This window comes from Scleropages formosus, chromosome 15, assembly GCF_900964775.1.
Source record: "Scleropages formosus chromosome 15, fSclFor1.1, whole genome shotgun sequence".
Lineage (NCBI taxonomy): Eukaryota > Metazoa > Chordata > Actinopteri > Osteoglossiformes > Osteoglossidae > Scleropages > Scleropages formosus.
This window is the reverse complement of record NC_041820.1, coordinates 6,411,676-6,438,236: the sequence shown is the minus strand read 5'-3', so window position 1 is coordinate 6,438,236 and position 26,561 is coordinate 6,411,676.

Below are 26,561 nucleotides of genomic sequence, written 5' to 3'. Positions count from 1 at the left end.
TGCAAACAAACTTAAGGCAATCAATCTTGGCGACGGCCGGAAAAACACAGCAGTCAGAACTTTGCAGCGATTTGTTTTCGTAAGGAGCTGCGGTGTCGGAGCAGGCTGTACAATAGAAAGAAGGGTTCTCTCGTTTAAAGGCCCCATTTAAGGACTTCATATAAAAAGTACAAATTCCATACTCTGGGAATACGTTTGATACGGGCGAATATTTCAAAGCGTACACAGATGATTTTGAAATTTGTTACATTTATAGGTATTATGCATTTTCTTATTAACGGATGCATTTTTTCACTGTAATTTACTGTTTCACATGAATCTGCAATTCTCGATCTAAGCCTACCGTCGAGATCCAGAAAACTCCAATTTTTAATATTGTACACAATGTTGATTAAAGACAACACTTTTTTACTGCTTTTTCTTTTTGCTGTTATTGCTAATTTCTCTTTCTGCTGTTGTGCCTAATGATTCCAGAAGATTCTTGACCTCCGAACTCCCCACACAGAATACCAATGGTCTAATCTTCTCTAAGCCGCAGTGCTCGTGAAGTCCAGTGAAAAATAATAATCAAGCACAAATACCGCAGGCCTTCCCAGTAATTCTCCTTCCTGAAATTGGTATGTGGCTGCAAAAGACCCAAAGCCAGTATGTGCCCTTCCAGCTTAAAATCATTCTTCTTACTGGTTCCCATCAGAGAGGGAAATGTAGAAGCACGTCTGTTTGTTGGGTCATCATCACCCATCTTCTCCGTGCGTAGGACTGTGACGAGACGGAAACCAAGGCTGAGTGCGGACAGCCAAGCAAGACACAAAATGAATGGTCTCACAATTGAGGGGTGCAATGGACAGTCCCCGAAAAGCTCCTTCTGACAACTCTGCAAAGCTTATTCAACAATTATAACAAGCTCCTTCAGCCATAAATCAAGTTTTTCGTCCTGGTATGAATTATAAACATCTGTATTAGGAGAAAATGCAATACAGAAAAAGTGTTATGCAATATAAACATGCATTCGTCCAAGGCTTTCAAGCCTGAGGTTACTCATGTGCCGAAGAGAACATCATATCTCCATCAGATCGCTGGCAGTGGATTATGAATCAATAAATGTACCCTGAATGGTAAAGAACACACCCCACTTCAAACCTAACACGATCCTTTTGTTCGTATCGCTCGACCATCCGGATAGGGACCACAGTTAACTCTTCTACATTTTCAAAGTAAAATATTATAAATGTCTGCATCATTGCTGCCAAACAGCTGCAGTGGAGCTCTCGGTGGAAAAGCACATCTGAACGCGGCCCTAAAATTGCACATTTATTTTTATTTTTCATAAAGGTTCTCCTTTCCTAACCTCCTCTTCTCTATTTTCCTCCTCGGTGTGGATCGTATTTTTAAGTTGTACAACTACTGCAGACATAACGTCAAAATAAAATAGTCCGAACCAGGCCCGTAAGCTTCGAAATGAAGCACGAAGAGCGAACGCAGAATTTTACTCCTCGATAGTCAAAACAGAAGGGGTTCTTTTTACATCACGTGCACACGGAGGAGACCTCAGTTGAACCCGTGCTCAGCTCACACACGGCAATTCCCACAAGTCTTTAGGCGATGGATACAGTTTCTAAATTCATTTGAGGAGACACATGTTAAAGCTAAGTGTTAACAGCATTGTTTGCATACCATGTCTACCAGACGCGAAATCGTTGGCCGTCCCACAGTGACTGCTATCATCAGAATGTCCAGCGTTGCGTAACAAAGACTCATTTTCGTCCTAACTGCCCCCAGTGATTTGTCCGTTTTTAAAACTATAAAGGAGAAAGCTGGACAAATTAACAAAGAGAAAGTGAAATCACTTCTTGTCTCGGTAATGTTATTCTACCGTAACTGAAAATGACATACAAACGCGTAAACTTTGAAATGCTCCGTTTCAGAATAGACTAAACTATAGACGTGTTCCTATTTTCCAGTATAAAAACGATCTGTTTTGAACATTTGTTTTTGTTCTATAGAAAATAAGTGTCACCATGAACTCCTTTTAAACAAAGTGTTTTCTGAACAGGATAATGTTTCCTCCTACTAGAGGCGGTTACTGAAATTTCTATGGCTGCTCCAGAGAAAACACAACTCAGGCACTGTAAGTCTGAAAAAAACATTAATTTTCACCATGGAATAATGCAGTCACTACAACAGAGTATATACAGTAGTAAAATACATGTGAGGCTCTTGGCGAAGTGGCTTTTTGGAAAAAGAAAAGGCCCTTTTTTATAACTGCACTTTCAATGGAACCAGACTCAGAGAAAGCAGCAGGAGACCATGCAAGGCAAATTTAGCTTCTGTGCTTTTTCTTTCTTTCCCTCCTCATCGTCCCCTGATGGCACTTTGACCTAAAACTGCTCAGAGCTCAAACACGGCGAGTTTTATACGCCGTACAACAGTGTTGACCAAGATCGCGTTACAAGAACAACAACTGGGCCGACGCAGCTCATATCACATCCAACCCGTGGACACGCGCCTTGTTACCGGAGGCACAAATGGGGTGTAAACCTCCACTACCCCCCCCCAGGTTAGTCAGATTTTTAGTGAAAGCAATGGTGGTGACAGGCAGGCACAACCACGGTGAATGTGTGCAGTGGGGGGCGGGGGCTGCAGCTCGGTGTTGACCCGGGGCCCGGCCCGTGTGAGTGAGTGGGTGGGCCACGCCGGGTGGGGTTGAGCTGCCAGAATCGAGCAGTGCGGTGCTGTCGCTGAGCCCGACTTGTTTGGATAAGGCCAGCAGACCATGTGTGGGGAAGGAAAGGGGGGGCAATGGAATCAGCATGAGGCATCACACCTGGAGGGAAAGACAACTAAATCCAGCCCCAGCACCGAGAGAGCTGGCTCCAGGAAGTCTAGCCAGCATCTGGAATGGATGTGAGTAAACGCCGCCACCGCCGCCGCTGCCGCCACCCGCCGCTGCCGCCGCCGCCGCCGCCCTCACGGACGTGTCGCTCCAGCCCCTCCCTGCGAAAAAAAGGGAAAACCGAAACACACATCATAGACTTGTTTACACAACCATGACACAAAGAACTTATCTTCACATTCCTGTCGTGAATGCGGCTCCTTGTGAAAATAAAAAGGTAGATCTCGTAGATGCTGCTTTTCCATGCCAGGGTTCGACTTATTTTGTCTTTCATTTTACAGTTGCCAGGAGTCCGACGCACCTTGACAGTGAGCTCCCAGGCCTTGTACAGATGACACGGAAATCCATATGGGACAAATTACTGCGCTTACAGTGATTAAAGGAAGCCAGCTCAGTGCTCTTTCAGCAATCATCCAGCATTAGTATATACTTTTTTAATTATCATCACTTTGCCCAATTACATTTAAATTAATTCACTGGCTGTGTGTTCAACGGTGTCAAAGCCGTGAGCTGTTCGCAGTCAGAGTTCTGGTTCTGCGGGAAACACAACATCTCTGTAGTCTGCTGGTGTTCAGAAAACACTCTTGGTCACTTCCAATCCAAGGCCGTGATGACGTGACCCGGCTGAGTGGAAGATTGCTACACCGACTGAGTAATGGTGCCGTGCCCTTTACCGAGGTCGACTAAGAGCTGTTGCTTATGCTGTAGTCTACCTGCCTCTCACCGGTGGGCTTCCCAGCCATGGTGAACTCAAGTGCAGAGTTAGAATCAAGCAGCGAAAAGCCCAGGCCTCGACCTGATTCAGGAGGGACGCAAATATTGTCCTGACCTGGACAGCTTGAACCCAGAACCGCTTGCTTACCCAAGGAAATGTGACACCGAAGGACACGTTCACAAGGCAGGTTGAACCGCTTGACAGCTCGAGTAAAATACTCAAATATCGTGTCTAATTTTTGTGTGGATCACCCCACCACCTAATTCAGCCCCCTCCACCCACCCTCCCCTCCCAGATGTTTAGCCCTTTGTTTTCTCAGTTAGATTCTCAACGTGACATGGATATAAGGTTCAGGGGTCACTCCTCCATACAGGATGTTTTTCCTCAACAGGTCACATTTTATTAACATTCTTTCTGGGCTCTTACAGCTTCTTAATCCCTGCACGACCTAGAAACAGGACCATAATTAATAACAAAGATTGCAATGTTTGTTATTAGCCTCGGTGAGGTTTTTCGCTCCCGGCCTCACCTTTTTTTTCTTTCGCACCGCAAACACCGAGCTGCCTCCGTTGACTCCGGTGCCAGTTTGCCATGGGAGCGCCTTCATTAAAATTCCTTTAGTGACCCCTGTATTGTGTCCACAGAGAGAGCGCACATGTCTCTGCTGCCTTTCACACCTTCGTTGCAGGAGGAAGGGAGGACAGGAGAAGGAAAATTGCTCTATACTCTGGTCCGTTGACTCGTTCCTTCTCGGTAATGTGAATGAATATGCAGCGTTGCAGTGGTCCAGAGCCTAGCCTGGAGGCACAGGCTGATAGACTACGCAGGATATACTGTGGATGGGACCCCAGTCCATTACTGTTTCACACACACACACTGAGACACTAAGAGAAATTTACAGTCACTAATCCACCTGAAACACAGGTCTTTGGACTAATACACGATTAGTTAATATTTCCCTTTGATATCATTGTTTGACTACTACCATTACTATTAGTAACAAATACTACTTATGTATATGTATTGCTTTTGTCGCAGAACTGGAAACACAGCTGAGATGACCGTACTCTTCAAAATCAGGGACATGTTTGGTAGATGAGGTGTGGAGTTGCCATGGGAACCAAACTAAAATTATGACAACAGATCGAAATGGCAGTATTGGTACCAGAGAAGCTGTCCTTGGTTGTGCTGGAAGTGGAATCGAGTTTGTCGCAGAGCCATGAGCATCGCGGTCCGTCCCAGGAGAGGGCCCGCAATACAACAGAGCTGCAGCAGCCGGGCAGCAGTGGCTATCGCCCCTCGTGTGGTTAAATTTAATATCATCGCCATCAGAGTCTGGCTCAGCAAGCTTTAAATAGTCCCGCATTGCAAAATTTGTTCTGTTTATAAACAAAACTTTCCTATCACAGTAAACCAATTTCTTAATACATTTAAACACTGTGAATGTAGTTGTTTTTACCAGAATGTGAGAGTGATCTGGAGCTTGAAAGAAGTGAAGCAAAAGGGTCTCTGCACTGTATCTGCTGTCATTCTCAATGACTCATACTTAACCTGGTCAAACTGTTCCGCTCAAAAAGTCATACTTACGCAGCTATAAACTGTTCAAATTAGTAACAGCTAAAACAGTTCTAAAAATAATTCACAGAACCCGCAAAACATACTGTTATTGTAACAGTCAGAAATTAAGTAAGGACAACCTGGAACAAATTAACTTAATGTGCACCTGGCATATGAAAACAGTACAAACCGCGAACATTTTGAAAAGCTTATTATCCCTCGCAAAAGTTTGATTGAGTCATTCAGGGTTTATTTTAATGAACGCGCACGATTTTCGCTGTTAGCGTTTTCAAGCGACGACGTGACAGATGGGCGCCCGCCTGGCCATGCACTTTTCTCCTTCCACCACTTGATGGAGCAACTGAAGAGAGGGGCGTAGGACGGCGTGAAGATGCGTGACTCACGGTGGCCGCTCGGAAGTGGGGGGGCAGGACGATCCGAGGTGCTTAAACACCAGAGTTTCTCTTTTGTGACCATGGCAAAGTATTTAGATAAAGACTATTCGACCTTCGACGTGCACATAGCCTTAACCATCTGACAGCCATGAAAAACGATAAATGTTCTGAATGTTGGAGCCCTTGACGAATGACATCAGAAAAAATGTCCGAACCACTGTTTCTGGGTTCCGGAGCGTCTTGGTGACATTAAAAAAAGGACTCGGAAGACGGAGTACTATCTTTTCTTTTTTCCGAGGGTTCAGATGTGATGAGGCCTAGCAGACAGGTGCACATCACCCACTTTTCATAAGCCGAGGCCGAAGAGGCCGGATGTATTCTGTTGGTAAAGGAAGGCCAGTAAATAGTCAAGTGTAACGAACCTGACTGTTGCCCTGACCTCAGTATTACGCCCACTGGTTCAAGTATGTCATTAAGCCATCTGTACATAAACATACACAGCTCTCGAAACACTTACTGCTAATAAGATTTGATTCAGGTCAATCCAAGCATATGCTTTATGCGGGTAATGGCAGCATTAACTTCACAGATGAAATATATTTATAACTGGATGGTCTTGCCCTCGCATATTGTATGGACATCCTGTGCAATTTCGTCAGAACTGGAACATGAATCAAATAGATTTTCCCGGTTATGTGAAAGATTGCTCCAGTTTAACATGGATGCTGTATTACTTTGATTAAATTATGATAAATTACTTTGTTTTGTTTCTATGTATCTGTGAGGCAAACTGCTCTGAGTGTTGAGGGTTGTGGTCTGGTAGACTTACACTGGTAAGCTACTTTTGATACCTGTTTTAGTAATGGCATAGGAACCCCTACCTGGCAGACATTTACTAATTTTGCCAACACTTTTCTCCAAAGTGACTTACAATTTTAATCAACCTACAATTATTCATCCATTTGTAGTGATGTGCATTTTTACTGGAGTATATCAGGGTAAGTACCTTGCTCAAGGGTAATAGAGCTGGAGGTATGATTTGAACCTGCAGCCTTTGGATCCAAAGGAAACAGCGCTCATCACTACTCGATCAGCTGCCTCCACACACATGCACACGAGTGTGTGTTTTACTTAAAGACAAGACATGTTGAACTAATCAAACCTTCAACTTGTTCCTGCTTTCAATATTGAAATGTGTGTTTCATATGGATTGTGCGACTTTACATAAAAGCCACTGGCCTGCCGTCGTATCAAAAGGACGGGTATATAAGTCGCCTACAGTTGAGAGCGATCAGAAGACGCACGCTGGATTTGTTTAAGCAGTTGGTAACGTTGATAGCATCTCAGCCGCCGGTCCAGATGTAAGCAAATACAGGTAAGAACAAAGCATCACTTTCAGGTGTGAATGGCAGTTAATTATTACTCTGAAAACGTACACATACAGGTATGACACTACAGGATCCACATCGAATACCACCAGTACGGCAAGAGTCAGAAGTTAAGCATTTTACACTATTGAATGCATGACATCCTTTAATGCAATAACTGCTTTGGAGAAATGAATATTCATTTTAAAATTATTATAATAATATTGTTATTATTATTCAGTGCAATTTAAAGGCAGCTGAGCTCAGTCATAGTCTGATAACTCACACAGTGTGCCTTCAGTTTAACATTTAATGGTGTCAAGAGCAAAACTTTCTGTATGACTGACCATGTGGTGGACCATCAAACTTCAGAAGGACTCCATGAGATCAGTTTTGGTGAAGGTGTGGTATTGTTGTTTATGCTTTTTAGCCGACTTGTTTATGCCATCTGACTGCCTCTTAGGGTAAATAAACTACTTAACTCAGTTAATCACTGCACCCCAGAGGTCGGAATGTGTCAACATGCTTCGAGGATTAAGGGAGGGTTAATGACATTGTCTTTAGCTGTTATCGCATTCATTGTTATTGTCCTATAGTAAATATTGAAAATTATGTTCACAGCGAACTCTTTCAACACCATTTTAGTAGCAGCCTTTGTTAGCGTTTTGGATTAGAGGAATTTATGAATTAAAGAATGGCAACGATAAAAACCGTTCAGGGCGACCACCAACCTCAACGGCTTTCGAAAACCCATCTCGACTTTTCTTTCATGTGCGTTTTCGCAAAGGCCCGAGTCAAAATGCGACAACGAGAGCGAAGGCCTCCGGCTGGTTTCTGTCCGTGTCGAAGGTCGCCGAGGTGCTGTCACGCAAGCATCCGCAAACGCGGCAGCCGAGCGAGGGGGACACGGGCGATCCATAGTCGCCAGATACAGTCGCTCCAGACAGACAATCTATCAGACACTTGAGAGACAAATTGGGTTGTTGTTTCAGACAGCAGACGGTCCCAGCTACTCGACCGTCACTGAGATGTTGCAGGCACAGTAGCGCGGCCTGACAGCTCGTTTTCCACTTTTAGACTTCCCGCAAAATTCCTCTCCAAGTGGAAGACGCACGTTTGACGTGCAGGATTTTCGTTTGTTTGGTTCTGAGAGTGGAAAAAAAAAAAAAAAAACAACTTTTTCAGAGGCGACTATGTCACTGTCTGTCAACACTCAGTTCTGCACGCAAACACACTTTCCCAAAAAACTGCCATCAGATCCAAGGAAAAATATCGCAAACTCCTAGGTTTCTTTCAAACTGGGTGCATGCTGCTACCATGAGTCCAGCGAACCAGGCTGGTGTGGGATTTGATTGCAGATTTAATCTATAGTGGATTCTACATAGTGCGTACTATGGTAAACTATAGTACTGTTACTGTCATACAGTATTTAACTGAATGCAGACACTTATCCATCCGTCATCAATAACCACTTGTCCAGTACAAGGTCACAGTGGTCCAGAGCCCATCCTGGATCACAGGGCGTGAAACAGGGTACAACCTGGAAAGGGTACCAGTCCATCGCACGGCAATCGCACACACATAAACCCACACACGCTCATTCACTCACACTTACGCAAGGGTAATTTAGAGTCATCAGTTCACCAGAAACACACATCCTTGGACCCAATACCCACTGCACCACCACGTCAGGCTGAATACACGCTCCCTGAATGTAAATTGCACTTCCCAAAGCATATGGACAAAGAGAGAAAAGAGGCAAGTATGCGATCTGATGCTCACGCCGTCCATTGTAGGTCGAAAGTGTGCTATGCTATTTATAGCCTGTAGTAAATCGCCACCTTTTTTTGGTAACTGCAAGCGGCTGGAAACATAACCCAACAGGGTGTGATATAGCAACTTCCGCCATGTATTTTGGTTTGCGAGCTCTCGTTTGCTTCTGAAGCAGAGGGGTGGCGAGCTTTTCCTCCGCTGTTCCATTTCCTTTATCTGCACACCTGCGAGTCCTCAGTGACGGCTCATTCACTCCAGAGTGCCCTGTGGAAAAAAGAAAGAAAAAAAAAAAACAGCAGTCAGATTATGGATCTGAGCTCCCAAGGACAGCGGTGGTGAACGCGATAGTCGCCGTCCCCGTCTGCCTGGCGCCCGGCCCTGCTATCTCTGATGGGTAGGCCCCGGAAACCGTCCCTTGCCCGGGACCGGCCGGTGACAGCTTGCCTTTTAAGTCTGCGCTCGCCTCCTCGTCGCTCTCAATTAGCTTTCCCTTATCGCATTCGATTTCCCCCTTTGCCGAATTTCAGATGTGCAGAAATGAGAAAGACTAGCTGCCCTCGTCGAGCTGCTCCTTTCGCTCCCGGAATTTGGGATTAGTCAATATTTGTTCGCACACTGTATCACGGCACCTAATGTGCTTATTTTTATGCAAAGTATATTATACTGTACAGTGGAGGATTGGGGTTTAAAGAGCACATGCATTTTGAAATATATGTCTGCTAATCCCAATGTCTAATCAGATTCTTTCTTTAGAGCGTTTGTAATATATACACGTCTACAAGTAAACAAGTTAATCTTTTGCATGCTCTGTACAGGTGGGTTTGGGAAGCTGTGTTAAAAATGCGGTACGTTGCGTGGTAACGTTACCGCGCCGTTCTCTCGTTTGTGCAGGTCGGTCGCAATCCGATCCTGTTGCAGGGACACGTTTGAAAGGCTCACGTATTTTATTGGTAACTGTGTTGAGGGCCTAATTTTTTTCCGCTGGTAAATCGTCATACATTTACATTTACGTTTATTCATTTAGCAGACGCTGTTGTCCAAAAGCGAGGTACATCTCTGCAAAAGTACAATTTATGCATTGCATTAAGAGAAAGAGACATAGCTGCAGACATTTGACTCTCAAGCAAACCTAGTTTGTTACCTACCGCTTGCTGCACCGAGGTTCATCGATTGAGTTGGTGCATGAAACACAGGATAGACAAATTATGATACCCTCCTACCAATTTCTTTATTTTTAATATAAGATACACAAACAATGACATACAATGCCGGAGTAGCAGCTGAATAAAGGCTTATCTGGGGATGCTCGTGACGTTACAGTGCATGAAAATTTATACCGGACATGAGCTGGAGAGATCTTGTGCAAAATGCGTCTAGAAAAGATGAGTTTTCAGACCCTTCTTATGCATGAGCCTATCGGTCATACACGTCAGCAGTTTAAAAACTGTGTAAAATTGCCCTTTGATGATCCAGAATCACCGGAGGAGGGAAACAGAAGCAAAAATTTTAACATTTAAAAAAATAAAAAAGTGTCGATTCGGCTCCGGTGAAGCTCTAGCAGCCGCGAGACGGGTGACGAAGGGTCACGCCGAGTTACGCATAATCTTGACAGCAGCTGCTGGCCATCAGCAGCTCCGACCCCTTTAGAGCGCTGAGAGTGGACCCAGAGCTGTCCTCGATCCTGGGCTTTTAGCAGGACAGCTCCAAATGGCATGCGAGTCGGCGAGAGAGAGAGAGAGAGAGAGAGAGAGAGAGAGAGAGAGAGGACGAGCGAGGGAAACACGGAAACCCTCGCAGGCCCAAAACAGCACTTATCACATCAGGGCCATTTTCGAAACACAACGGGATATTTGCGCGCTCTGTCCAAAAACAATATGGCACACGGGCGCACCCAAGGATTTTGTGTTTTGCCTGCAAAATTTCAGGTTTTATTTTTGGGCTCTAATTACTATAATTTCTAAATTAGACACACTGCAGCCAAGTACACATTTTCCCCTGAAAGCTATTTTAAGAGGACATACAGTACGTTACTCCTCGGTGATGAATTGTATTAATGTGCCGTTCGCGGATGCCGGGAGGTACCGTTTCCGAACATTGTGAGATGTTCGGAATGTGTGCGGAGACTCTCCCTGTGGGACAGACAGAACGAGGGAGCTGTGAGCGGATGTACATTAAGGACATTGTCGTGGGGAAGACGTGGAATAAGCAGAGATTATGAGGACGTTCGGGCTGTTGATTCCCTGGTTTTGGGATAAACGTTGCCATTTCGACGTGAAAAGTCGGTTTTGGATTATTTGGCATTATTTACCATTAAGTTTTATTTATGAGCGCCGCAGGCCTGAAAGACAGTTATTTAAGACCAGATCCTCAAATGGGAAGAGTCTTGCGGAAGAGCAGCTCCACATGCGGTTGATCGATAATGTCCTTCGTCCTTTATTTACCGGTGAATTTCGTTGCTTGTTTACATCATATTGCGAATAAATGGAACCGTCATGCTAACACGGTTCCGCACTTCAAAATCGGTCCTCATCCGCGTTATAGATGGCAGCCGGAGGTCGTCGAACGTTGGGCGAAGACGTCATTTATATTCTATAGTTCACCGCGAAAAATGACAGGTCTCAGTGTGGATCTCGTGTTTAATTCAGCGTATTTTTTTACATCAAAGGTCTGCAAAAGGGACGGAGGATCAAAGCGGGACGATAGTTTTGTGATTCAGTCGCAATTTATTCCCACTTTTTCGCTCATGACGCTCACTGCTGGAATGGCGTGAGTTCGATGCGCGCTCGTGAAAATTAAAACCGACCCTTCATTTGCTAATCCTATTGACGCTATCTGATTAATTTTCTGCGCAGCCAAAGTAATTATATTAGCGACAGAGATATTCTTCATGGGTCCTTACCCATTAGCATGTGCTATAATTAGAGGAAACGTGGCTCCCAATGGGGCCCGTCTCCACTGATCGAAGGAGAGGCCATTAAATGAACCCAGAGCCGCCCCACCCGCTCCCACCCCCACTCCCACCCCCCGCCCCCGCTATCGATCCCTGCATCCTGCCATGCAAATGCACTCGGAAGATGAGCCGAGCAAGTGTGGGAAAAAACATCCCACAGGGTAAATCAATACCCGTACCAGACAACGGATGGAGAGCCCTACTTGTACAGCTGTACCCTGGCCCGGTGCTCTCTTTCCCGAGACCCAACACCTGCCGCTGCCGGGGGCCCTGAGCTCACCTCCTCCAAACCATCACCTTCCTGCTCAGTCCCTGCGGCCGCCAAGCAGATAACTGCCTAATAACCCTTTCGACCCATCGGCCCCCGATCCGCGCGTGGGCTCTTTCACCCGACCTTAGAAATAATACGCCTTCCGCCGACTCGCATTCTCCCTCTGCCAATCCCCATCCCCGAAATGTGCGTAACCCATTTCCTTTCCCCACGACCATGCGGAGCAACTCGGCAACCCCTCTGAAAGATTGCTCTTCCGTTCTTGGTTGTGGTCGCCTTATGCAAGCGCTTTGAAATTGAAACCTCCGTTCCTAGAATTCAGGAGTGGGGAAGGTTCAGCGCAGAGGAAGCAGGAAATCCTTTTTTCACTGTTACAGAGCTCCCTGGCAGCTTTCTATTTCCGAGAACAGGCCGAGCCTTAAGATAGCATGAAACGATCGCAGTCGCACAGTCACAGCCACCGTCACACGTTGTTTACATAACATGGAACTAATACGCTAATAAACATACCTGCAAAACAGCGACGCAGTCTTTAAGTTAGCCTCCACTCAGCTGAACTGGCTCGATAAATCGCGTCGAGGGTTCGTATTTTTCTTCGTTTTTCATTTTTATTGCGGTTTTATTTTCATTCACATGTCGTTCAGGAATATGAAAAGGTAAAATCTGAAATATGTTGCAATGGAATGAGCGTGTTCGCTGCCCTTCTTTCGTGAATTTTTGCTTGAAGCTTGCTTTATCAAGCGCTGGGACTGCATTCTTGCCCTCTTATGGAGGCCGAACATCGGAACATTCAGTCGTGTTTAGAAAAGGCAGCTCTCAGTTCTTTGACAATAATGTCAGAAAGATGCTGGTGAGCTTTTGGCACTCATCACACAGCCAGACAGAGGGCCGTGAAGAAACAGATGAATAGCAAAAGAAAATCAGTAATATAGAGGACGCAACACAAAGCTGCAGCGAGGATGGATGCTGGGCCAAAGTTTACATTTATTTGGCAGACACTTTTCTCCAAAGCAACTTCCAATGAACCCTATGTAGAGTTATCAGCCCACATACCTTATTCACCGTGGTGACTTACACTGCTAGATACATTACTTACACTGGGCCACTCATCCAGTGGAACACACTCTCTCTGTCACTCACACACTATGAGTGAACCTGAACAGCACGTCTTTGGACTGTGGGAGGAAACCAGAGCAAACCCACACAGACTGAGTGGGGGTGAAACCCACGTTCTCTCGCAACACCCAGGTGCTGTGAGACAACAGCGCTACTTGCTGTGCCACTGTGCAGCCCAGCTTGTCTAACCACAACAGCGGCATTCAAAATGAAAGATTAAGTCTCCCAGTCCTGAAAACATTACCGCTGAACCTGTAGAGGAAATGATGTGTGAGAATCCCGGTACTGTACTGTACCGACACGTGTATTTTTCCTTCATTCGGAGGGAGTAAAATCCTTTATGTAACAGTTCAGATGTACGATCCTCTTACAGGACCTTTAAAGTGTAAAGCTGAAACCCTGACACTTCTTAGTGTAGGTGTGTCAGTAAATTAACGTGGTATTACTCCATGTGGCCATTTTCAATCTGTGAGCAAATTATGGGTTAGAAGTAAGTAGCTGTGAGTGTTAACTTGCACACAGTGGTACTGCTGGATCCCTGGGTCAACTTAATTCAATCAATGCAATGCTCAAGATTATCCCTTCTTTGCCTACAATTTGAGGATGAATCCAAGGGGACTGTGGACCAATTTGCTACAGGAATATCCGTATTTACTGTTAACTGCAGGAGCACAATGGACCAGACTGTCCAAATCAGGTGCCAACTAATTCTCAAGGGCCAAATGTTTCCTTGAACTTTCAAGTGCAATTTTGAGCGTAGATCTTTTTTCTGTTCAAGTCAAATGAAAAATTCCTGCTTGGTGGTCCCACACACAAAAGGTAAAGCATGGAGGTTCTCGGTTCTGGCTCCGCTGTGGTGGAACGACCTCCCCCTCTCACTCAGAACTGCTGAATCTCTGTCCACATTTAAAAAGGGTCTGAAAACTCACCTCTTCCAGACTCACTTCGCCCATCATCTCTTAAGTTCATGTAAGGTATAAATGTTCATGAACCATAACTTTAAGATGATGCCCAGATAAACCTTTACTCAGTAACGTAACGTAAATATTTATATGTACCGCCAAAAAAAATATATATATATATTTGGAACGTGATCATGAATCGTGGATATTCGGATAGAGTTTTATGCAGCTACTGCTATGATGAACTTTTGTCCATATGGTGGAAAGAAACAAACTGCACTTAAGAATCACACATCTGCATCTAAGTCTCGCTTCCTGCTAATGTAATGTACATATTATATTATATTACATCTCTATGAGATGTACGTCGCTTTGGAGAAAAGTGTCTGCTAAATCAATAAATGTCAGCGTAAAAAAAGTGTATTTGCAGAGCCAATCTTGAAACCCAGAAAGCGTTTCTCCTAGCTGTGCACCGCACTTAAAGTATCCCTATCACCAACAGACTGTTACGCATGCAGACTCATGCTCGTAGAAACACGGTAAAGGGAATGACATGACTGCGCGAACTTTACGTGTGGCGAATGTAATTGGCACGGCACTGAGCTCCTTCACCTCGTCAAGCATCGACGGTCGCCGCGTCACCGAGAGCAGGGCTCTGTCCATGTTTTATTCAGGCGGTCTGTTAATGGCGGATTACTGGGAACGTGAACGAGGTCTCCGAGCTTCCAGGTCCGCTTTCCTTAATGAGAGATTGCTGGCACGGGAGAGCCAGGAAGCCCTCGTCCGTCATCCAGAAGCTGTAATTTACACCGCAGTCCTTTTCCCCACATGGGCAAGTGGAAATAGTCCCCCGGTGATTATCATAAAAAAGCACAGATGCAAAAAGAAACATTCATATTACGATGAGATTGGTTTGTTTTCCTGATGCTAATAGCCTAAACGTTTCATTGTGTTCCGATAATTATCACCCGGGGTTTTGATTTAGCTACACGGTCATTACCTCGAAACTGTGTCAAAAATCTCAGGCGTCTCGAGCGCCGTTTCACTAATAAATCCATAAATAAATCTTCGACGACTCAAGAGCGTTCTTGCATAGGGGCGAATTGAGAACTTCAGACACTGCAAAATCAGCGTGCGTGCAGTACAACTGTTACGTATGCAGACGTGAAAATGCTTCAACCAACTTACCGCATAACACGTTTAGCTAATATTAAGAAGTTATAAGGCTGAGACGGCAAGACACGATATGTGCGTTTCACTAGGTGGTAACCAAGGTCATGCGGTATATCTAATTAATGCCATCGTTGTGAGCCGTGCCAGGTATAAGCCGGCTGCAAAAACAGGCATCCTTCCTGATAGAACACCGTCGATGGCGCTGCTACAGATGTTTTGAAATCGTGAGGAGGAGCACCAAGCGGTAAATGATTCCAAGCGACCGCGGTAGGCTACCGTGTTCTTCGGCGGGCACTTCACACAGAGTGGACTGGGAGACCGTCGAGGGGACAGGTGTGTCACATCCTCACGCCCCCCCCCCCCCCCCCCCCCCCCACACCCATCGGCGAGGGCCACACGGCGCTTTGTTTCATGGGAGGAGCGGGGCTCCACTCCGGCGCCCAGACGTGCTAGAGCACAGCGCCGCCATTCAGCCACCTAATGGCTATTGTGTGGCGGAGCACAATCTTGCAGGCCCACCAACGGCACTGTAGCGTTCGCCGTGCCGCGTCGGTCTCAACTACAAAGAACAGGTGTGTATATGTGCTAAATTGCCCCCCCCCATATTCCCCCACCCACAGTGTTGTCTCCGTTTCCAAGTGGCAGGGGCCCTGTCCATTAGATGCAATTTAGCTGGATGATCAGAGCGTTTGAAAGGCCAGATCAAACAGCCCAGAGAATCCCAGGTGTCCGGCCCAGATTGCGGCCCATGCAATAGTCGCGCCACTTGTCGCTAATTTATTCAGTTTAGGAAATGTAGAACAACTTCTGCATGATTTGAGGATTATACGAGGATTTATATAAGTTCATTTAATGTCGGGGGGGTGCGGTGGTGCAGTGGGTTTGGCTAAGGCCTGCTCTGTAGTGGGTCTGGGGTTCGAGTCCCGCTTGGGGTGCCTTGCGACGGACTGGCGTCCCGTCCTGGCTGTGCCCCCTCCCCCTCCGGTCTTGCGCCCTGCGTTGCTGGGTTTGGCTCCGGTTTATCACGACCCCACTTGGAACAAGTGTGTGTGTGAGATTTAATGTCAGGTCCATTGCAGGGGAGCACATTCTTACTCAATGTATGTTTCTTATGAACTAGGTTGGAGACATGTACGATCTTGTCGAAGAATGTCTGAAAAGTAAGAGCAATGAGAATTTTGCTTGCGTTTGCGGCGCTTCGGTGTTTCCGTGCCGAAAGATTAGCAAGTGCCAAAGGAATTCAAGTTTTGCCAAAACAAGAACAAAGGAAGAGATCGATGTAGATCGTCAGTCTTTGAACGTGGAGCACTTTGGCTGTGCCGAAAGGGTCCTCTTTGCGCGAGTCGCACCCAAGCGCGTAAACTTTCCAGCGCTTTCTGAAGAGGACGCGGCATATCCCGGCATCAGCCACGCCAATTAGTCTTTCCAGCACCAAATCGTTTCCTTTTCACAGCTTGTTGTTCCCCTCTTTGAGTCCATGTGCGTGAAACACTTCCGCCTGTCAGTGCCGTTACTTTCCTTCTCTTTTTCAGCGCTAATTGGAACAGGCAATAACACGAAAGCAAAAAAATTCTCGGTGCAAAAAAAAAATAAAAAATCCTGGCTATGCTGGATTAAGCGAAGAGCAGAAGAATCATCCATTGCATCTATTGAGAACTCACGATAAGACTTTGAAAACCTCGGCTTGTTAGAAACCATAAACGGATCTACCATGGGGTAGCTTTACGGACAGAACGCTGTTGTGGCAACGTGACAGATGCTCTTCAATCGTACCTGCTGGAGGCAGACCTGGATGTGGGACATGCTTCCTGCTCAAGACGAAGGGCAGCAATCGGCATCCCGTGTTTCTTCACTGATTTATGGCCAAGATTACGCTCGCTTTTTGACCTTTATGGGCGTTGCCTGGACAGGGATGAAAATTGCAAAGTTCAAGTCTTTTCCAGGGTCTGCTCTCTAGTCGGTTTGGGGTTTGAGTCCTGCTTGGGGTGCCTTGCGGCGGACCGGTGTCCCGTCCGGGGTGTGTCCCCTCCAGCCTTGCGCCCTGTGCTGCTGGTTTAGGCTCCGGCTCACCACAACCCTACCTTGGACAGGTGGTTTCAGTCTGTGAGTGTGTGTGTGTGTGTGTGTAAGTCTCCTTTGATGCTTTGGCCTCCTGGAAGTCATCGTCAGGACAGCTGAGTTTAGAAACTTGGCAGGTCGAATGTCTCACATTTTTACTGCACCCAGGGAATGAAGTGGCTTTAAAAGTAAGCTTATCAATGTTCGCATTTTTGTTCGCTTCCAAGTAAGTTACGTATTGTACCATGCCGGCGCTGGTTAATTGATCACGAGGAAGTGTAGCTGCACCTTTATGGAGCAGCGACGTGATGTTGTGACTCACACTCGCAGGTGCGAGCGGCTCAGCTGCAGTAGGCAAAAAAAGGTGTACGTTTATCAGCCCGAGGCACCTGTGCGAGAATGGCCACGTTCACCCCGAGCCCAGGTTTGCATCTTATCCCCGCGTCATCTGGCCTTGTGGGTAATCCGCCGCCTCTCACCAGTGGCAGGCTGGCTTTCATGCAAAGCACCTCTTACTGCCTGTCCATGCAAGAGGGTGACGACGCTTTGCCTACCCGCACGCAGCCTTACCGCTATTCAAATCATGCAAGGCCGGCTGAGCAGAAACGTGGTTTTTCACAGTTAAATGGCACAAAAGGTTGCTCCTGCAGTGCCAGAAGCCAAAGAGGTGAGGTATTGTAATTGTCCTAAAGAGACCGTTAGGGCTGTCGGACTTGCCGCTGAGAGAGCACTGTGTTTTAGATGCATGGCCTGTTGATAAGGCTTTGCCTGGGGAAAAATTATTTGCATCCCTTTATTAAACTCTGATTGCTTAGAAATACGGAATAGAACCACACATCCATTTTCGCGTGCGTTACGCCGATCTTTCAAATCATACGTGTGCTGTTTTAAGAACACGTACTCAAACCAAGACAATGAAAATGTAAATGACATCGAAATTAGCATCAAAGTCTGTGTGTTTGTTTTTTTTTTGAAGTTCAGATGCCAGTTTCAAATGAGACAGATTTCTGATGAAACTGCTGAGACGGTGAGAAAGATAGAGCTGATGATCTAACGGCAGTCCAGGGTCTCCGTCTTCAGGACGCGAGGTCAGGATGCCTCCTGTTAACCATTTGACAATCCTGTGTTTCTTACCTCGGTCACGCTCGCAAGACCTGCTCTGCGTCTCCGAACGAGGAGATGTGGAAGCCAGTTTTCAGGATGCTCACGGCGCAGCCACATAAGAGAGACGGAAAGGTCAAAAAGAACAAAGCAGGCTGTACAGATGCTTTCAAAAGGGCCCATCAAAAATTCATCACTTGGTAATGGAGGCACCTTCGTAAAAAAAGAGGGGGGATTCGCACTACGGTCCTGTGGGTTGAAATGCGGTGTCCAACGGGGAAAATCACATCACATTTAAATTCATGACAATCGAGGATACAGGGCCACTTATTTTGACAGGTGTGCAATAACACTGACTGCCTGATTTTAAAAAGCATTAATTTCCTTAGCAACTGAAAGGCAGATAGATTTAGAGAGGCAATTTTACCAGATGGCTCTGTAAATACCTTGCCATGTGTTCCTGAAGAGATAGTATAATGCATCACGACATTGGGAGCACGCGCACTCATACGAACAAACACACACACACACACACACACACACACAGATTTATGGACATGCACAATGCATATGGCTTCTGAACGCACAAATCATCTTCATTAATCTAGTACATCTCCAGCTCGTGTCAGCGCAGGTCTGCAAATACGAGACAATAAAATGCTGACACATTTACAGGTCTGATAAAGTGCACATTACATTTTCTGTGCTTCACCTATTAGATGATAGATGTCGTAAATGATCCACGTATTTTCATTTTGAGTGGAGTATTAAAGTGTTCCAGCATGGTCTTCTTTATAACTGATTACTATATATAGATATGGGTATAACCGTGAACGCCGTCCACTGTAGGATGAGTTGTGCTTCTGTATTTGAAGCTAGCTCAGATGTTCCAGAGGTCACCGCTCAATGATCACGTTACTACATGGATGGAAATGTTGTTTTTCTTCTCTCATTTCATTTGTACGTCGTCTCGAAGCCTCGCCTGCGGTTATTGCAAAGGAGCTCGCTTGCTGCGGTACCCGGTTGAGGGAAACCTTTTGGGAACGAGACCGGATGAAAACGAACGAAACAAGAACCCAAGTTGCGCGACCCTTCGGCGAGATCCATGACAAGACGTTAAAAAAAAAAAAAAATCGGGCCGTGCTGAACTCCGCTGATGGGGCTGTTCATGCAAACGCAGCAAAACAACGACGAAGAGGACGGAGACGACAACAGCAACAGCAGGACCCGTGGACTCCGAAGCCTAGTCAAAACCGTCACGGTAATTGGCCTTGATGCTGGTCCCTGTATGTCGGCTGGTTTCTCAGTAAAACGGAACGGCCTCCCGTCCGCCTCTTTCCACAACAGCAGCTGTGTGCGAAGCAGGCCAGCTGCACACAGTCTTCTGCTGAGCACGCTTGCCTATCATTAACATTGAACCCTCCTGTGTGCTGTATTCCTCCGTAGTGTGCTGAAAAAAATACATCACGTTTGAAATTTCCTGCAGCATTTGCTCGGAACGCCCGGGCACGGCATCAACGCTCCACACCGACAAACTGCATCAGGGACAAGTGACAGGAGCACGGTACAGGTTCACCGTTCGACAGTCAGATACAGCCCCAGAACTCATCTACAGTAGATGTTTCCGAAGTTGGGCTGAATTGTCTCATCGACAAAGGCGTAAGCATTAATAACTCTGAGCGCTGTCTTCCCCAGAGAGAAATTACACAGTTTTGCAGGATAGCAGCCAAAACCTCAAGGGCATCAAACTGAGCCACAAAAATGGAAACTGCGGAACTGTGTGGAATAACAGTTCAACATCTTCCATAATGAGGGTTAAGACACCATGGCATGTTTATAGACTGTAGGGGGTTCGGCGCTGTATGCTCGCTAATCCTTGCTAATGCATCCGTGTTTTCTGCTACTGCGGCTTTCTTCAGCATCCATATGCCGCCCCCGTTCTTCCCCGCCTCCCGCATCCACGCAGATCCACGCAGACTGGAGCGCGATTAAGCCTGACTTGTCACCAAATTATATACACAAACTTTACATGCACTCCACTTCTCTCCAGCTGTTGCTCATTTGAAGTCGCGAAACACCCGCTTGCCTGTGCGCACCAGTTCATCCCTGCGGTGTTCGGTGGCATCGGGGAGGGGTTGAACGAGCGGGAACGCGGAGGATGGGTCAGTGCCGGAGTTCACACGCCGTCGAGCGAAAAAGCGATGCCGCTGCCAAAAGGTCAAGCTGTCGGATCTGGGATCCAGTGCTCTCAGGGATCAGGGAGATCCGAGTGGTCAAGCTCCGGCCAGAAGTCATCGGCCAGTTTGGTAGAGCTGCCGAGCTCCTTCATAATATCACAGCATTGGTGAGAAAAGTATCATTTTTGCAGCCACGAGAAAAAAAGTCAGTGATGTATTGATAAGAATTAATGTTTTTTTTTTCAATCCTTCGCTGCGTTCAGCAAACGGATGTATGGGTTTAAAAGGAAGAATCACTTTGCTCTGGCTCCCATCGTTGACTCTTCCAGTAGTTCTCCCGGGGGCCGTGGCTGTCCCAGTAGCTGCCGTGGTGGACGCGGCCATCCTGATGGCTGGCCTGGTGGATGCGGCTGTTCTTCTGGCAGGCCCGGTCGTCCCGGTGGCTGGCCCAGTGGTCATAGAGTGCCGTGTGTGCTGGGATCAGGCGCTCCACGCAAAGCCGCCAGTCACCTTTCTAATTACCCTGGAGACGGATGACAGCTGTGCCTCAAGGTCGGAGATGAACGCCGGATTTTACCCCGCCTGTTTGTGTGTTGTTAATTACCATCGCGGAGCACCTGTGCATCGACACAAATAGCAGCGGACGTAGCGGGGAGGGGGGGGGCGAGGCAGCAACTCGCATGCATGTTGTTTGAAAGGCGCCTGAAACATTTCGACGCTACAGACGTTACAACGGAATAAATCAAGTACTTTTTGTATTCACTAAATGCATCTTTTGTGGATCATACAAATTTAATTGCAGCGATTGTTTGCCGGGTTTCATTACGCAAGGAGTCATAAATAAATGCCCATAATGAGAATATGCTGTGCGGCTCAGCAAATCTCGATCACTACAATCAAACTAGATGCACTTTGTCTGTATCGCTTTATTACGATGGTGAAAATAATAGTTTTCTTGGCTGTTCACTACAAAATGTGACTTCTGAAGCATATATGTGGGATATGAGAGAACTTAGCTCAGTTACATAATCCTTGCACCGATACATCAGAGAAACGATATTCTAAATGTGATTACGAGCAATTACCTTACGATAGTCGCATAACCCTTCCAGCAGTCACACAGCTCCAATAATAACCAAGAGAAAAATATGTCCAGCACCAGACCACACTCTGCTCGGTGTTAAAGGCCTGTGTTGATCGCAAAAACTCATTTTTCAGTGCTCCCTTTCGTCTTTTTGCAGCCAGGTCGTTTTATGACAGACGCGGACTTCCTCACATTTCGAGAATTTAATTATTCCCCCTTGAAACCAGCAAGCAATTAATTATGATTAATTAGACGTCCATTTACCAATGTGCTCTTAAGCTGGTGATAGTTGGCGTTCTCTCCCCCTGCCCCACTGGCCTGCGCTCACGACCGGTTACACAAGTGATCAAAATACCTCCATTACGACAGAACAAAGCCTTCCTGCTTGTCGCGTCCTTGGTTCCAAACAGCCGCACGAAAGGTCAACAATGCTCTTCCTTTCCACTGCATCTGTGATCAATGTAAGCCATTGAGGTCGTTGAAGGAAGCTAGGATTTTAAACATATGATTTGATTTACGGGAATTTTTTTCATTACTTCCACATGAGCGTTTATTGATATGAATCTATAGGAGACATGAAACCAAATTAATCTCACCAGAGGACAATGCACAGAAATATTGGACCGGGAGGCCGTGATGATCGCTAAATGTAATTACAGAAATCCAGATTTGCATGTTGAATCTTAATTCATCAGATCCATCTTCCCTACAAGCTCTTTAGTCTCTCCATCTGCTAGATAAACATGTATAAAAAAGAGCTGGAAGGCGGTAAAGTAATTATTTGAGTAGCAATTACTTGGCTGCTAATGGCCATTGTATTGATTGCTATACCCTCTAAGTGCAGGGTCAGATGAAAATGTAATCAGATGATTTGATAGAGCCTTCTTCTTCTTTAAATCGCTAGCACATCATTACATTGCCACTGCGATTTAGCAATTGCAATATTATGATATATTTGAATAGAACTAGACTTTCTCTTAATAGAAGATTACCAGCCACTGGAGTTTCATGATGATGATGATGATGACGATGACGATGAACAAGCAGTAGCCTATAATGAAAGAACCTCTTAAAGAGCATTACGTTGAACTTTGCGGGCCATTGGCACCAATGATGACGCACAACTCACAAAATGTGACGAAGGTGCTGCCCTGAATGCCTACCCGAGCTGTCGTCGTGCGTCTGAGTCTCGTCCGCAACGACACTCGCTGCATACGAAAAGCACCCGGTACTCACCAAAACTTGACCCATGTTTGCATCTCGGGTGTTTATGTGGTCAAAGGGCCATAAAAATTATTTCTGTGCAGTAGAGGGTTACACTTAACATATTACATCACCTATCCCGAAATTGAGCCATGGGTGTTTCATCCTCATCGTGTAAATTGTCAGAACTGAGCCAAAGTAGTGTGCCGTGTTAGACAACAAAAATGCTGTATTCAGAGAAGAGAAGCATTTTTTTAGATTTATTGCGGTTAATACAATTATCAGTCCATGAATGGGTTCTATTATTTACTGTATGAAAATTACTTGGGTTTATAAATTGGATGTTAACGGCATATTCAGAATTAATAGAATGATTGATAGGGTGAAGCAACTGATCACTCCAGTTTTTAAACTAAAGCTGTCCAAAAACGACTGAGCCATTAAAAACCTTTATTAACGGCAGTCGCACAGCTCCGTAAACGCGCCGATAAAACGAAACGTAACGCAGCGAACGGCAAAATCCATAAATAACATATTACTGGCTTCAAAGGCCATCGGAATAATAATGCTATGAAATTTCCAGCTCTAATGCGAGGTACTGTTATTATGACTTCATTCTGTTTAATTGACAAGACAAAGAGTGATGCCCTCCCAAACCATTGTGCTTCCAATCCGCATTTCGGAAAAAAAAAGTTAAGGGTTCATTGTTTGTCCCTGACACAGTACATTATGGTAAGACTAAATGTCTGCTCTATGAAAGAGGCTTGCATTTTTCACGTGGTTAACGCACCCCTCCCACAACCCGGAGTGTTTACTACTGTATCAAAGCAATTAAATTTTCATAAACTTGAGTCGCAGTCATTATGTTGACACATCAACCCCTGTGGTCATACCCCGAATTGAGTCCGAACAATTAAATGGAGCGGCGCGCTCCTAACGATGAACCAAGCAAATTCCTCAGCGCCGGGGGCACCTGTAACACACTGCGCTTTAACGGCCGGCTCCGTTTCCCCGCTCCGGCGAGGGGCGCCCGAAACTCGTCCGGCGCTTCGCGGAGCCCCGAGAGATACGGGGCCGTGCTGAAATTTCATCAACGCCAGCTCAGCCGCTCAGCAAACTCCCTCATAGGTTAATCCCTATATCACACTTCAGCACCAGTTCACTAAGCTGCTTAAGAGGACACATTATAACTATGACAATGAACCGCTAATGGTTTTACATTTCTCAGAAGCATTATGAGCTATCTTTGTCACGTCTATCTCGTAATGAGATCTATAAATTGGCGAAGGAGATCCGGAAGCCAAGGACGTTGATATTTCACTGTCTGGGATAATAAATAATGGCCTGGAACGCAGGGAGAAAACAAACCTTGATCCCGATCCTGCCTGTGTTTTCTTTACAGGCGACTGGCCGGGCTCTCCTTGGGGGCCTTGCTCTCCGTGTCGCCGTTAGCGGCTGGCGGCGCATAAGCGGGGCTCCTCAGGGCCACCGCGACGGCTCGGGCTCGGCCGCATGATTGATGACTACCTGCTCCCTTGGGCGTTTTAGTACATTTCCTCGAGCAATGTCCCCTGAACAAACCCTGCGATAATTTATCATGTTATTACTGTACCCGGTCCAAATTGCGATTTTCCCCTCTAATTCTGTTACCGAGCACATTCCGCCCTCTCGGTTCCTTTTCGATGACAGGGTGCATTTTGTAATTAAAGAAAATAGTATGATCGAATGGCCATAATCATTATCTATTTGCAATGTGCCTCACTGCTATTGTTCCACGATGGGAAAAAAAAAAAAAAACATTATTGGGATGTTCATGCACCCGACAGGCCTTCGATTCAGCGTTCGCATATTATTTGGTTAACCTTATACATCCGCGGTTCCGTCTTGCTCCCTTTTCCATAATTTTGCATATGTGTCGTCATAGCGCCGGTAACTTTCGTGTGAAGCCCGGCGAGCCGGCGGCCCTACCCTGCAGAGCGGTCACAATAGCTGACCCAGATAGTTCTCCATCACCGTACAGCTGTTCCCTCCCTATCAATGTCTGACACGATAGTTCTATAAATGCTAAGCCCTATAACTTTCAATTAGCTCTGACAGCCCTGGGCCTAATCTGAGGGACACACGTGCTGGACTCTGGGGGGGAGCACAGGTGAAGCCAAACAAGCGCTAACGCCGCCGCCCGGGTCCAGGCCACTGCTGCCCCCCCAGCCCCATCCCCATCCCCATCCCCATCCCCACCCTGTCGCTGGGAGCCGCGATGTTGCGGCCTTGGTGACCCGCCGTGCCTTTAATGGGAGCCTGTCAGCCCTCTTCAGGGCACTAATCCTCCAGAGAAGCTCCGCCGGAGGCCTGCCTGGGCCTGCATGTCTTTAACATCCGTCAACGCGGAGGATTGGAGTCTTTCAACACTCCTTCTGCTGCACATTTTACTTTCTTTTCCCACCTACAAGCTATTTTTGACAAGACACATTTCAAACCCACCAATATCAGAACTTATGCCAGCCTTGCAGCTCAGTATTAAGCACCAGTAAGCCCTTTTCAGCTCACAAAACACGGATGATGCCGCTCTCTACCTGCCTCTAATATTGACAGGGCTGCGGTGCAACCACGGTTTATTCAAACATGCAATCTAAATGCCTCGGGGACATTTCCATAACAGAAAAGCGGCAACAGGATATTTAGAACACGTCTGTTCGCAAATAAAAAGAGTGTCAATATGAATTAATATGCACGTTTTACATACCGGGGGGCGCAGTGGCGCGGTGGCGCAGTGGGTTGGACCGGGTCCTGTTCTCTGGTGGGTCTGGGGTTCGAGTCCTGCTTGGAGTGCCTTGTGATGGACTGGCGTCCCGTCCTGGGTGTATCACCTTACGCCCTGTGTTGTCAGGTTAGGCTCCGGCTCCCCGCAACCCTGTATGAGACAAGCGGATCAGACGGTGTGTGTGTGTGTGTGTGTGTGTGTGTGTGTGTGTGTGTGTGTGTGTGTGTGTTTTTACATATTATGTTACGTTCAGGAGAAATATATCTAAGTAAAAAGGGAAATATGTGACCGTCCCAGTAAAAGGACCCTTTCAAAGATTTCCATTACATCTGTTAAAGAGGAAAGCTGGGAAGAAGAACGCCTGCAGCACTTCCATCGTGTTTCTGTCTGTGTGTGTGTGTGTGTGTGTGTGTGTGTGTGTGTGTGTGTGTGTGTGTGTGTGTGTGTGCCACAGCAAAGAACCAAACAAGTATCTTTAACTGCAGCTCTGTCAAAGTCTACCCTGAACTTCTTGTGCGATGGCTGGAAAATACATAAATATACCGTAATATCTACCGTTCGCTCAGGTTTTTCTGAATTTCCCAGAATCTTTCTATCAGGGCCCTGGAAGATGACTGCATAAAATATATTTCACTGCACATGGTCTTCACTTCAGCTCTTAAACACACACCACCTGATTTCTTTCCCTTTTGTGCTTTTGGCTGTTATTACAAAGATGCACTTGTTCCGCTGGTATGGCCATTAACAGACGGAATGGACCAGATGAGCGTTGAGCCTTTTTATTTGGACACCTGGTACAGACAAGACGTGCCAAGATAATCCATTTTGGTTGGCCAGGTTAAGGGATGTCATTTATCATGAAAATGTTGTGTTTTTTTAGCTGGCATCTTTAGCGGAGCAGCCTAATCGATGGCCTCGCCTTCCGTCATGAAGCACAATCAGAAGCAGGACAGCGTTAAAGAACACTGCGTTGGGAGGCTTTTGTAAAAAGTGCAGGGCTGACAGCAAAGGTGCTCACTTAGGACACTCCCCCGTATCCCTTGAACATCGAGCTGCCTATTCATT